This window comes from Sitodiplosis mosellana, unplaced genomic scaffold (genome assembly GCF_009176505.1).
Source record: "Sitodiplosis mosellana isolate CC-2019 unplaced genomic scaffold, AAFC_SMos_1.0 Smas_scaffold_6226, whole genome shotgun sequence".
Taxonomy (NCBI): domain Eukaryota; kingdom Metazoa; phylum Arthropoda; class Insecta; order Diptera; family Cecidomyiidae; genus Sitodiplosis; species Sitodiplosis mosellana.
Genome location: NW_022601467.1, coordinates 20,766,426 through 20,778,827, shown reverse-complemented (window position 1 = coordinate 20,778,827; position 12,402 = coordinate 20,766,426). Strand labels below are relative to the sequence as shown.

Below are 12,402 nucleotides of genomic sequence, written 5' to 3'. Positions count from 1 at the left end.
CTTAGCTGCCGTCAAATTTGTTTTTTGCATTTCGGATAAAGACTTCAACATCCAAACGAAATGTACCAACGCACTCAAAATGGCAACTAAATGAAAGCTTTAATATGTTGATCTTAATGCTAATATATAGTCATAACGATTGCAAAGATTACTTTGCTCAACTGGCGGCACCAGGGAAGCGCACCGAGAAAAAAACCGAAAACAAAACAACAGACGAAAACAAAGATGATGATGATGAAGAAGGAGAAGCGAAAAATATTTCGTGTGTAAAAATAAAGAAAACGAAAAAAAACATTATTATCCAGATCAAAAGTACTTACCGACTGAATAAAGAGAGAGAGAGAGCGAGCGAGTGGTGAACTTATAAATTCTAATTATCAACGCAGAGTACTTTTGCAACAGTTGTCCGATCCCCCTATCTCTGCAATCAATCCGCCCCATTGCTACCGTATGGAAACACAAATTTCAATGATTTTGCTATTTTTTTGTTGTTTTTTCGTTGGCCGGTGTCCGATTTCGTTGGCCGGTGCATCGCAAACGGACCGAACGCACAAAATGACTACGAACGCGAATTACAAAATGGAAAATAAAAACGATCATGAGCAATGAAGACTCAGACGAAAAAATATAGTTATGAGCTCCATAAAATTTTGGAATTTTCCAATTGAATTAAATTTTGTATTCTTTTTTACTGTTAAATGACTGATTCATCACATTCAACACTATTTTTTAAATTTTCTGCAACAAATGTTCATTTTTAGTTATATATTTTCTTCTTTTTTTTTAAATGTCTTTAATCAAGTGTGCGATTTATTGGAATTTTGTCTCTGATTCGTAATTAGTAATTACTAATTACGATTGAATCTTTCACTCGTCGACACTGATCTGCTTGCTACTCAAAAAATCGTTCCGTAAATTTGAAAAAAAAGGATGTCAACACAAATCAAAATTATGAATGAAAGATTTCAATGAAATAGAAGGGAAAATTGGTTTGCCAGTGCCGTTCGACATTTGATTTTAAATTGTGAAGAGAAAAATATGGGAAAAATGGGAAAATGACGAATGAAAAGTTTTTCGACGGTGCTCACACGATGTTAATAGTTACACGTTCAATATATAAATGACAGAAAACGGCTAAATGATTCGGTCTTTGATACCAATCCAGCGATACAAAAAGTTATCGATATACGACAGAGAGTAAAAAACAAAATTGTGTATGTTCCCATTTTTCTATAGTAACGCGCGCGAGAGGCGACGACTGTTCTATCCAACTGTACTCTGGCTCTACCATCACATTTATATACTGTATAGATATTCGTTTCACCCGTTTTCTTCGTCGTGCAGCGCGAACAGTGTGTATGCGTGCTGCCTGTTTGTTGTTGCTGCTTAGTGGTGGTTTTGTGTTTGTGTTTTTTTTTCTTTCATTCGTTCGTTCGTTCGTTCTCTTCGTGTGCTCGGCCGTTGCCGCTTGTTGCTGGAAAATATCTGTTGCTTTTGCTGCTTGTTGCTTCGATCAACAGTGTGCTGAACAAAATTGGCACTTTTTTGCGATTTATTTTCGCCGTTCGTGTAGATCGTTCGCGTGGCTGCTATACCATTCGTACGAACGTATTGTACAAATTTCGGTGGTCGTTGTGGTGCCTTTTTGAAATATTTCAATCTTTTCTCGACTTTTTTTTTCGGCTAGTTTTTTAATGCGCGTTTTCTCTTTCTCGCGGGGCGTTTTAATCTTCACGGGAAAAATGGACAAAAACAGCGATAATAAAAATTGATGTTTTATGAATTTGAAATAATGCAATTAAAACTCTAACAGGCTTAGTGATCTCTTCAAAATTGGAAATTGACGATGTTCTAATAAAAAAAAAATGTTTGGATAAATTTTGGGTTTGTTTTTGAGGAACGTTTGTTGTGTGCACATCCAGTTCGACGAAGTGTTCAACGAGAACTGAATATGAGCTCACGGTGCAACTTTCGACTTGACTTCATATCGATGGTGTTTTCCAACCACGAATGATGTTATACGTGGAAAATATGTGAACATATATAGATATTCGGTAGAAGCAGATGCAAAGGAAGGAGACGTGAGCTCTCGCTCGCTCGTTCTCTCTTTCTGATGCAAGGCACAAGATAGGGTGCGGTGATTCAATTCGGCCACTGTGATATGGGAGAAAACATCGAACATCCAACACACACGTTGTGTGTATGCTCGCTTCTTCTACTATTCCTCCGGTGTTACTGTTATCGCCGATGTGATGAACGTTTTTGTGTTACTTGTATGCGTTTTGCATTAGTCGAAATGGTTTTCCGCTTGTTTTTCATTCTTCCTTTTTTATATTCACTCTCCCTCTGTGTGTCCCATTGCTCGCTCTCCTCTTCAGTCAACTCCACACCGAGTGTGTGTGGTGATAGCAATGATACGCGTCTGCGTATTGTACGCACTCTTTTGGGATCTATCCAATGCTGAAAAGCAGAGCAGTACACACATTTCTCGCATACACACACACACACACACACTCATACGCACACACACTCCCCGATCCATTTGAATGGTGTGTGAAACAAAGTGAATTTTAATTTCGTTCGCATTCTGTCCTTATTGCTCGTGGATATGGAATTCATTTTACTTTTACGATTTAATAATTGGTTTTTGTTGAATTTTCTTAAGGGGAAGTTGGAGACGTAACCGTTTATCTCTTTCAACAGCACATCGATTACCGTTTCGACCGAACACTGGTTGGTTGCTTCAATTCAAATATTTTGTCTCTATTTGCTGTCATTTGTTTTCAACATTGTTCGGCCTTCCTGTTTTTGCATTCGCTGCGGAGCGAAGTGAACGCGTGCTACAGCCAAACAGAGCAAAAGGGATGGCTATATGTGGCAGGGCTCATTTGAACTGATAATAAAGACATTTAAAACGATTCCGTTTGCATTTGTGTCAGGCTTTATGCTTGAATTTCTTTGCTTGTTTATTTTCTTCTGGAATTGTGTCAACAATTTTGTAGAATTGAGCTTTCGAGAATTTCGTTTTCTATCGAAACATTCCCTGACTGCAATTGTGTAACGGAAATTGTTGCCATTCGAGACTCAAGATTCTTTTAAATTTTAATTGTATTGACTGTTTTATTACTTTTGTCTTAAATTTGTGATGTTCACCACATATCAAGTATGCCAAGTATTTCCATGCAATGAACGTTTCTTTTTGTTGAAGAACTTTTTCAGAAGCTGCCATATGCACATTTTCATATCGATTTATAATGCATTCGAAAGATGCATATATTTATTTTTCTTTTAAAAAATTTTCCAATTTATGATCAACCACTAAAACCGAGTATTTAATTAGCATCAACTGCAAACAAAGTCTTTGTTACAAAGAGACCAGCAACTTCCGCGTGGTTTTCCAAGCAACAAAGTCTTTCTTCTAATAGATATTAAACAGGCCCAATGATATTCCATGATATGCAGAAAAAAAAGAGAATTTTCTATTCTCGAATGGGTCATCACGATCATAGGTGTTGTAAAGTGAAAATGGCAAGTGAAGTGCAAAAATTGCAAACACAAAGCACATACAAATCAGGTTGGACCATAAATTCAGTGGAAAACCACATTTTCATGTGCGTATATCAACGTACCATCCGTAATTATATCTCTTTTTCCCTCTCTCTCTCTCTCTCTCTCTCTCTCTCTCTCTCTCTCTCCCTGCATGTCCCTTAATATTGGCACTCGAAGCCCGTTAACAAACCGCACTATAATAACCACATGTTTAATAAAATATGCATGTATTTTGTGTATGTGGAATGAAACAAGTTCATCAGCCGCATCCACATCAATTACATTTATTTGGTTTATGTTGTTGTTGTGTTATTATTACTATTTTCTCTCTCTCTCTCTCTCTCTCTCTCTCTCTCTCTCTCTCTCGTTCATTCATTCGTCAAGACTACCAATGCATACAAAGTGATTTGAATGTGTTGGCCTCTATGTGCGTGTGTATGAGTGGGCGCCACAAAATACGTCGAAAATTGAATATCATCGTTTCGCACAGATAGAAGAATATGTGCTCTGTCCACTTATTCGTTTCGTTGCATATTACAAAAATTTTGCCCGTTTTTGTAAAATTCTACAATGAAATTTGTCATGTTTCTACGTCCAACTTTGAATAATGGTCGAGTGTATATGGCAAGTGTAGACGGATCGTAGACAGTGCACACGCGCGCATTCAAATGAATCTGCATTTTTCATCATGTGTATTCTTTATTCCAAAACTACCATCAACCGACAGCATTTAATTCGGTGTCAAATTGTTGCTTTTTGTTTTGTTCTTGTTTTTCGAATGATGAATATTTTCGAGTCGCAATGCCAAAAACCTGCTCCATCAAAGATCGGTCGTCATCACCGCTGTCGCCGATTCGGGTCGGTCCAAAAAATACGGTTCAAGTGAAAATAACAATGCAATGATTAATTGAGCGCGTGTATATTGGTCATACTGTCTTGTAAATTAACCATGTTCAATTACTGAAACAATAACCGCACTGATTCCATTGATTTCTTTTTATTGGAATCACACCGTACACATACGGTTTTTTTGTTGTTGCCACGATGGCTATTTGGTTTCGATTTTTTTTAGGGGAAAACCAGTTCGGATTTTTATATTGTCGATTCGGCTGGCAATATTGCATCACGGATCACCGGAGATTGAAGCATTTTTGTGCCATGTCCAACGGATTTTTGCTCAATCCAATTTAATTTGATTGCGCTGTGATATTTCGGATGCGACATTTCCTGAATGTAAATCCCTTTTTTTCGTCAATTTTTTATTCGATTGTTAGGGCCGACAACCCATCATGTTGTTTGTAATGATGTTGTTGTCTTCGTTTACAAAACGCTTATAAACCGATTCATAACATCATAACTAAAAATCAAGTATTATGGAAAATGTTATCGAATATTTTCCACTATATTTAAATTTTCAACTGTGATGTGATTAACATTAAGCAGCATTGACAACTTATGTAGATTGCGTTTGGGACCAGAACAACAACGCGGAGAGAAGACAGAAAAAAAAATGATAAGCGGAACGGATTGAAAGGAGGCGAGCACACGCGCACGCAACAACCACCCGCCCGCCCATTCGCTTGCTCGCGTCCATGCAATTTAAAGTGGTTAGCTGAGTACATGTAACCAGCGACACAATCCTTTTTGTCTACAACAATAAAAAAATGAATAGAGATCTAAACAACTATTCAAAGTGCCAGAGTTTGAAATGCGTCGCACTTCATATATGAAGTCCCAAAAAAAAGAACAATTTTCCAAGTGAACAAACTGATGTCAAAATGGATTATCGTAAAATTATATCGACCCTGTAACAATGAATAAATTATTCATAAAGAGTGCTCGGATACTTTTCATCCTCGGCGAATGTGTGTGTGTGTGTGTGTGTGTGTTTTTTTCTCTTTATCTTACTCTTGAGTTTGGTGCCATTTCATTGCTGTTCGTCCCGTACTCGGTACGTATGATTTTGAACCCGCCGCATGAAAATGAACAACTCATTCAATTTAATGCATGTGTATGACTCAGTATGCGAACTTTCAAAATCTAAATCGAACATAACGACTTGGACGGGGTGTTCGCTTTTTTAATATAGATATTTCGTGTGATGCTCGCATAATTTTCAGTCATCAAGTAATTAAAATTCAAGAGTAATTATGCATATTTGCTTGCAAATGGATATGTAAATTGATGCGATTGCGTTCGAATGGCGCCTATAGACACACATCATTGGAAAGCTTGAACTTTTTTTTTCTGTATCCGATGAATATGGTTTGCGTGGATGCAACCAAGAAAAAGAGTAGAATTACTCTACTAGAATATGATGGACAATGAAACAAGGCTTACCATACTTTGTTTGACCGCATTGATTAAATAAATGCATACTTTTTTTTATCATTCAATGAATTATGTAATAAAACATGCTGGATGGAATCGATTAAAATGATCACTTAAAAAATTTTATTCACGAAATTTTTGGTAGTGGTAAACATGATAAATTTCCATTGATTCGATTCATTCAATCATCGAACAAATTTGGCGAGAAATGTTTCGTAATTGATTCTCGTGTATGTGTTTTGTTGGATTGCGATTTTCGTTTTCGTCGCATTGTTGTTTTTCTTCCTCTTGATCCAGATGCTGCTGATTCAGGTTTTTGCTCACTCCTAGCAGATTTTGATCTTCGTTTTCTAGCCATTGGCATCTCCGACCGTGACCGTGATCTTGATCGTGATTTTGGCCGTGCTTGTGATCGCGTTCGTTTCCGTTCTGTGGATCTTCTGTTCATTTTAATGGGTTGAACGGGATCTAACGTCTCTAACTAAAATTTCGAATTTTGAAATGGTTCTTTTACTTTTAATTTGATTTATTGCTGAATTTCTTCTGCACTAAACGGCATTTGCTTTGTTAATGACACGAAATCTACTGAATTTGATTTCATCGTTGAATAATGCCTACTTTGATATGACAAATAAATTCGATTTGTTCCATTTAAAATGGGAATGTTTCGAATGCATAGGAAATTCCAATAAGAAAGTGATACAAATACATCGATGTATGTCAGAATGACAATACTTTTCCTCCGTATAAATCGATCGCTTGTAGGCGATGATAATAATTCTTATCCAACGCAATTAATTTAACGCAGTTCCCTACAGCAAAATTCATTTCGAAAAGTATTGCATTTTAGCGATTAGCGCTCCTAGTGGATGTACACAATTAAGTCATCTTCTTATTTCGTCGAAAATGTTTCCTGATGATAAAATGTATTCCATATTTTAAACTTTTCTTTGTGTGCCATCGTCGTCATTTTGTTTGCTACCTTAATATGCATTCACTGAACTAATTATCTGTAATTAATGTGTATAAAAAGAAGGGTGTAAAAAACCGGAGTCGAGCATCACAAAAGCGTGTTGCTAAAGACCAGGAGATGAGCAACGACACAGCCTTTGTTGCAAGGTGACAGTCGTTCGGCGGTCGTCTGTTCAGCTGATGAAGTCATTTTGAAAAATTGAGCGATGATCCAAGCTAGCGACGCATCCGTTGTCAATTGAATAAGGGCAGACGAGAAACCAGAAGCATCGAAATAGAGCGAACGAACGAAAAAAATGCTAACAACTAGTAAAAAGATGGATGAAAGGAATTTAAACGTAGCGACGGTGAAAAAAGTTGGCTGTGTAAACATTAAGAAAAACATCGTCAACAAACACACACATACATTCTCCAAACACCAAATGTTCACAAAGTTTGCGAACAACTTTGGTCGCATTGTATTTTTTTTTTGTTTGGTTTTGTTTTCGTCAGTTTTCATTTATTTTACTAGAAACGCTTATCGTCTCTATTTTTATGTTCATCGTCCATACTTGAAAAATTGCAATAGTAAAGCGTTCGGTAATTAGCCGCAACTAATCCTTGCTTATTTCGCTCTACTTTACTCCATCTCTATCTCTCTCTCTCTTTCTCTCTCTCTCTCTCTCTCTCTCTCTCGCTCTCTCTCTCTTTCCGCCTTGCTATTCCTCACAGAAGAAAACACTTGGCCGTACAATCAAGGCAAAACAGAGACAGAAAAAGAGTTCTCCCACATTTTGCAATTAATTTTCGATTATGCAGTAACAAGGTATGATTTCTATTATTACCATCGTCTTACACATTTTCAGTACAAAAATCCACGTGAATCGACGAACAAAACACTTTGTTCTGTGCGTGAAAAAAAGAGAGAATTTGCTAAAAAAAAAATCATTGGCCATTCAAAGACAATTTGGTTCAAACATCTACTAGAATCGATTGGCGAAAAGCCTGGAACTTCCCAAGAGAAAGGAAAATGGGAAAAAATGAACCGAAACACTCTCATCAAGCATAGCTTTGCACACACACACACAAAATAGTTTCGCTTGCACTTTTGCATGAAGCAAACCACAGTTTTTCCATCCATTTTCAGGCAACAGCAACAGAGAGACAAGAGTAATTTCGTCAAGAGCTACAAAGATTTATTAGTTTTCACGACACTTCATCATAATTTGTTGGCTTTAGCCTGAAAACTTGAACTTTTATATTCGCTGACTATGGATCGGGCTGTTTTTCTCTCTCTCTACGGAATGAAGAATGAATGCAACTTGAGAAAGGAGTAGAACACGATGGACAAAATAAGAAACGGTTTAGCATACTTTCGCTGGCCGCATGATTTCATTTTTTCGATAGTGCTAAGTATGATAAATGATTAAAAATGCACACTTTTCTGGTGTTGCTATTGTCAATTTAGTAATGAAACACTTAGCGAAATTGAGCAATTTCAAAACTTTGAGTTCTTTATTCATGCACATTTTTTTCGGTTATGCTTTTCATAGAGAAATTTCAAATAATCCGGTTTATTTGTCGAGCTCCAAGGATGCTGCACACATGCTGTATAGTTCTCCTTAATGCACTGTATGATTTGACGATTTTTTGCCCATTTTTGATGGGGGCCTACTGCGATTTGCTGCAGTTTTATGAGCAGAAGTTTTTCCTTTCGCAGTCTTCTTTTGAGCAGTCGATCGGCCACGGGTCGTTTTGCGAGCGGCTTGCTTTCGCATCGATGTTTTCGCCTTACGAGTAGTTTTGCGGGTGGTTTTGCGGGTGGTTTTACGGGTTTTACGAGCAATTTTGCGTGTTGATCGACCGGCACTTATTTTTGATTTTCTCGGTGTTGTAGATGCGCTTGAATGATCGCTAGCCCTTGAAGCTGATCTTCTCGCTTTTGATGGTGCTCTTCGCTTTCTCGATGATTCCTCAGATGGTGAACGTGATCTTTTTCGTGCAACGGAATCGACTGCCATGGGATTTGCCATGACAAGTTGCTCTTCAGCTGATGAACCGTCCTTTTGACTCATGTCCGAGTCAGATGGATTTCTTGTCTTTTGATCCTGGTCCATTTTGATGTTCAACTTTTATCAGCCGATGAGTTGAGAAAATATTCAACTTAGTGTGAAGAAATTGTTCACGTTGAACCTTTCTGATCGATGTTCGTTGCAGTACTGACGAGAAAACGATTGTGTATAGCGAACCTCAGTACCTTCGGCTACTTTGATGTTCACATCAAATTGGTAGTTTAATTTTTGAAAAAAAAAGATGCTGAATCATTGACACAAGTGTACGGACAGCTACGATTGAGACATTATGGAATTTGGAGATATTCAAAATACAACCAGGAACACACGATGGATATGGAATAGAGAGTTGTTGTTTAGAATACATTCTCTTACTGAATTATTTTGTTTTATTTTCTTTTTTCATAAGAAGAAATTTTTTCTTTTCATTTTTTGATCATAATATGTAATAAAATGATTCAAAAACACTTCTGCATCATTATCATGAATTGAGTCCCATCAATGGATTCACTTCAAATGTTTTCTAATGAAAATATTTAAAACTCCAGCCCACATATAAACAAAATAAAGTACAAATAAACCTTAGCACTAGCAATCTGTGCCATTTTTCATAAGGCGTCTCCACTCGCATTGAGTTTGTATTGTGAATGTTAAGGTGCGTGCAACGCCCTTCAATGTAAAAAACAATACAAGTGGAGATGATACACGGGATTTATCTGTACTTTATTCTATTTCATTTTGTAAACAGTCAATCAAACTTCGAAGGATTTTCAAACATTGCCATAGTCTTGGCTTGCTTCATCCGCCTCTTTCAATGATTTTCTGGTCCTCTTCTCCACTCTAACAAAATATTACGCCCTCAAAATATTTCTACTTTTATATCTCTAATTAATTTGAAATTTCTATTTAATTTTAGGGTTAAGTTTTAGTTCTTCATTTGCAATGAACCGCATTCATCTATTTAACAACGAAGAGAAAAAAAATCAAATCAAGTGTCGTCATTAGCTCTGCCTGCTTCGATGTTCCAATTAAGTTCAAAGAATACCGAAAGTCACAACTGAAGGAATTGAACTACGCATTTATATTGTGAGGGAGAATTCACTCATTTGCGTCCTTCTTTGGTAGCAGGCAAAATGTTTCAAATATAGACAATGTTTTTACAAAATGAACTTCATCTAAATAAATGCAAACCATTTTCGCCCTTTATATATTTCCAGTGAGTGCGACCTATCTAGTTTTATTTGGTTCTCAAATGAAACAACATATCAAATATGGACCGATCATTATATCAGAATTTTATTCAAATCGTTTTTTTTTTGACATCTTGGATTTTAATTGCGAAGGAAATTCTGAATGTTTTCACAATTTATGATGCATTCCATGTTTACCAACATGTAGTCCTCCTGAACGAGCTGTTTAAGTTTGTGTAGCTGGTTCGTCGATTTCTTTGAATGTTATTAGACCTTCTTAGTAGTGATGTTACTCGTTCATTCCTGAAATGTCGCGTTGGTTGCCAGGCAGCAGAGAATCTTTGATTTAAAACATGTTCATCTCTGGAAGATATATCTCGCCTTGGGGACAACGAATAAGCTCGACGACGTGGATTTGTAGACATTAGTGAGTCATTCGTGAGTTAACAACAATTTTCAACAATCGAATACTGTGCACTGTTGCGATGGAAAATAATAATAAGCAGAAAAACATTCGTTATAAATTTGTTTTTGTCCAAACTATTTTTTATCATCAACTCAAAAAACGTGCCGCTTTCACGGAACACCAATTGAATATCAATTATCAAACAAGAAAAATAAGATGAATGTTAAGAAAATCTGTTATGCGTCGAAGTAATCTATTTTCGTATTTAAAGTGAGCATCGCCAATTGGTTGATTGACCTCGTTATCAAAATTATACACTTATTTCAATAATTGGCGGAAAAAAATAAAAAAGTGAAGAAGCACTTTACAGATTAATTTAGTGCATTAAAAATTACCTTGAAGAATCGAAGATAGAGAGAGAGAGAGAGAGAGAGAGAGAGAGAGAGAGAGAGAGAGAGAGAGAGAGAGAGAGAGAAATCATAGATCACTTGATTGATTGGGCATAAGTATTTACTTGACACATTTACCTTGTGTAAATCGTCAGTGTAGTTGCGAGGCGAATTACGTATACAAATATGAATGCGCAATTTTATTGTGAATATTAGAGAATTATTACATCATCTTTGGCAATAACAACAGCAAAAATATGGAAGTATGTTTGGCTGTTGCTAATTGCTGTCGATAAAAAACGCAAATCAGGATTAAAATGTGCCTCGTATCGGTGGCATCCGAGAAGGTGGAAAAAAGGGGGGCGTTGACGTGGTATTACTTTTAGTTATTCATACGCGTGCCGCGTTGAAGTGCCACAAAAGTGTAATCGAACACAGAAAAATCGTTGGGAAAATTCGATCGAGGGTTGTTGGCTGGTGGTATTTTGATTTGCATCGAAATCTCGGTGAAGAAATTAATTTGTTTGAAGCCATAATTTTTCGTTTCTTGTTGTTGATTTTAATTCAATTTGTCGCCTCGATACAAATTTTACAGCCAAATTGAATGTGAATAGCGTAGACGAAAAATGTCGTTAAATTGGTTGTCGACGACCATCCGATTGCTTGGACATGAATAAATCTGTTGGATTTTGTGTGTGTGTGTGCTCGTGTTGCGCTTTTTTCTCTCTTCTGTTTGAGACTCAATGGCACTGAATGATGTTAATTAATTGAAAAAATGTCATCGTCACTTTCGAAATTGCTTTAACGCGCCGCGCCAAATCACGAACAGCGCAACGTATCAAACAAGCAACTAGGCAACAAAAACCACCAAAGAACCAAAAGCGAGTCTATCGACAGCACAATCCAGGCGAATAACAGTGAATGAAATGAATAAATAAGAAAACAGTGCGAAAGAACGAAAAGTGGCAACAATGAGACGGTTTGACTACAAAACACACTGGAGCAAGTGGGCGCGAGAAAGAGCAAGAGAATTGGAAGGAACAAAAGAGCAAGAAAAAAAAGTCCTCGGTGTATTTTCACTTGAAGGATTTCATCGATTCCATCAACCGAAGCCATGCGTGTCGTTGTGTCTTTTTTTCCTCCATTCTCCATTGTCGTTTTCTCGATTGTTTCGTTTTCTATGTTTCTTTTTTTCCATTCGTTTTCTCTCAATCTTTATTTGTTGTCATTTTTTTTCGTCGTCGGTTTGGTTTGGTTTTCATCCCTTGTCACAAGCTTCATTTTCCGCGCCTATCCAAAATCACAAACGTCCTTTGAGCTGCTGGATAAATGTGAGTAATCATTGTCATTGCGGTTTTGTTGTACTACAGAAGATTATATTTAAATTGCTACACAATTGTCGCAACCGAAAACCAATGCCCATTTTTGTTTGTTCTTGAATATTTTTTTCTTTTTTTCGTCGATTCGTTGCTGGTTTTTTCTTCTATTTTTCTACATTGCATGTCGTCCCTGTG

At 36.8% G+C, this 12,402-nt stretch overlaps 2 protein-coding genes across 2 annotated transcripts in view; both read right to left on the bottom strand.

Moving 5' to 3' along the window:
• Window positions 1-375: 375 nt before the first annotated feature.
• Window positions 376-12,402, bottom strand: part of LOC129578778 (mediator of RNA polymerase II transcription subunit 14) — a 310,854-nt gene continuing 298,827 nt past the window's right edge. Inside the window, exon 16 of the transcript XR_008689135.1 lies at window positions 376-390. The gene's annotated coding sequence lies outside the window, so the exon portion shown is untranslated. The remainder of the gene's footprint in view (window positions 391-12,402) is intronic.
• Window positions 376-12,402, bottom strand: part of LOC129578805 (uncharacterized) — a 298,644-nt gene continuing 286,617 nt past the window's right edge. The window contains exon 8 of the transcript XR_008689136.1: window positions 376-421. The gene's annotated coding sequence lies outside the window, so the exon portion shown is untranslated. The remainder of the gene's footprint in view (window positions 422-12,402) is intronic.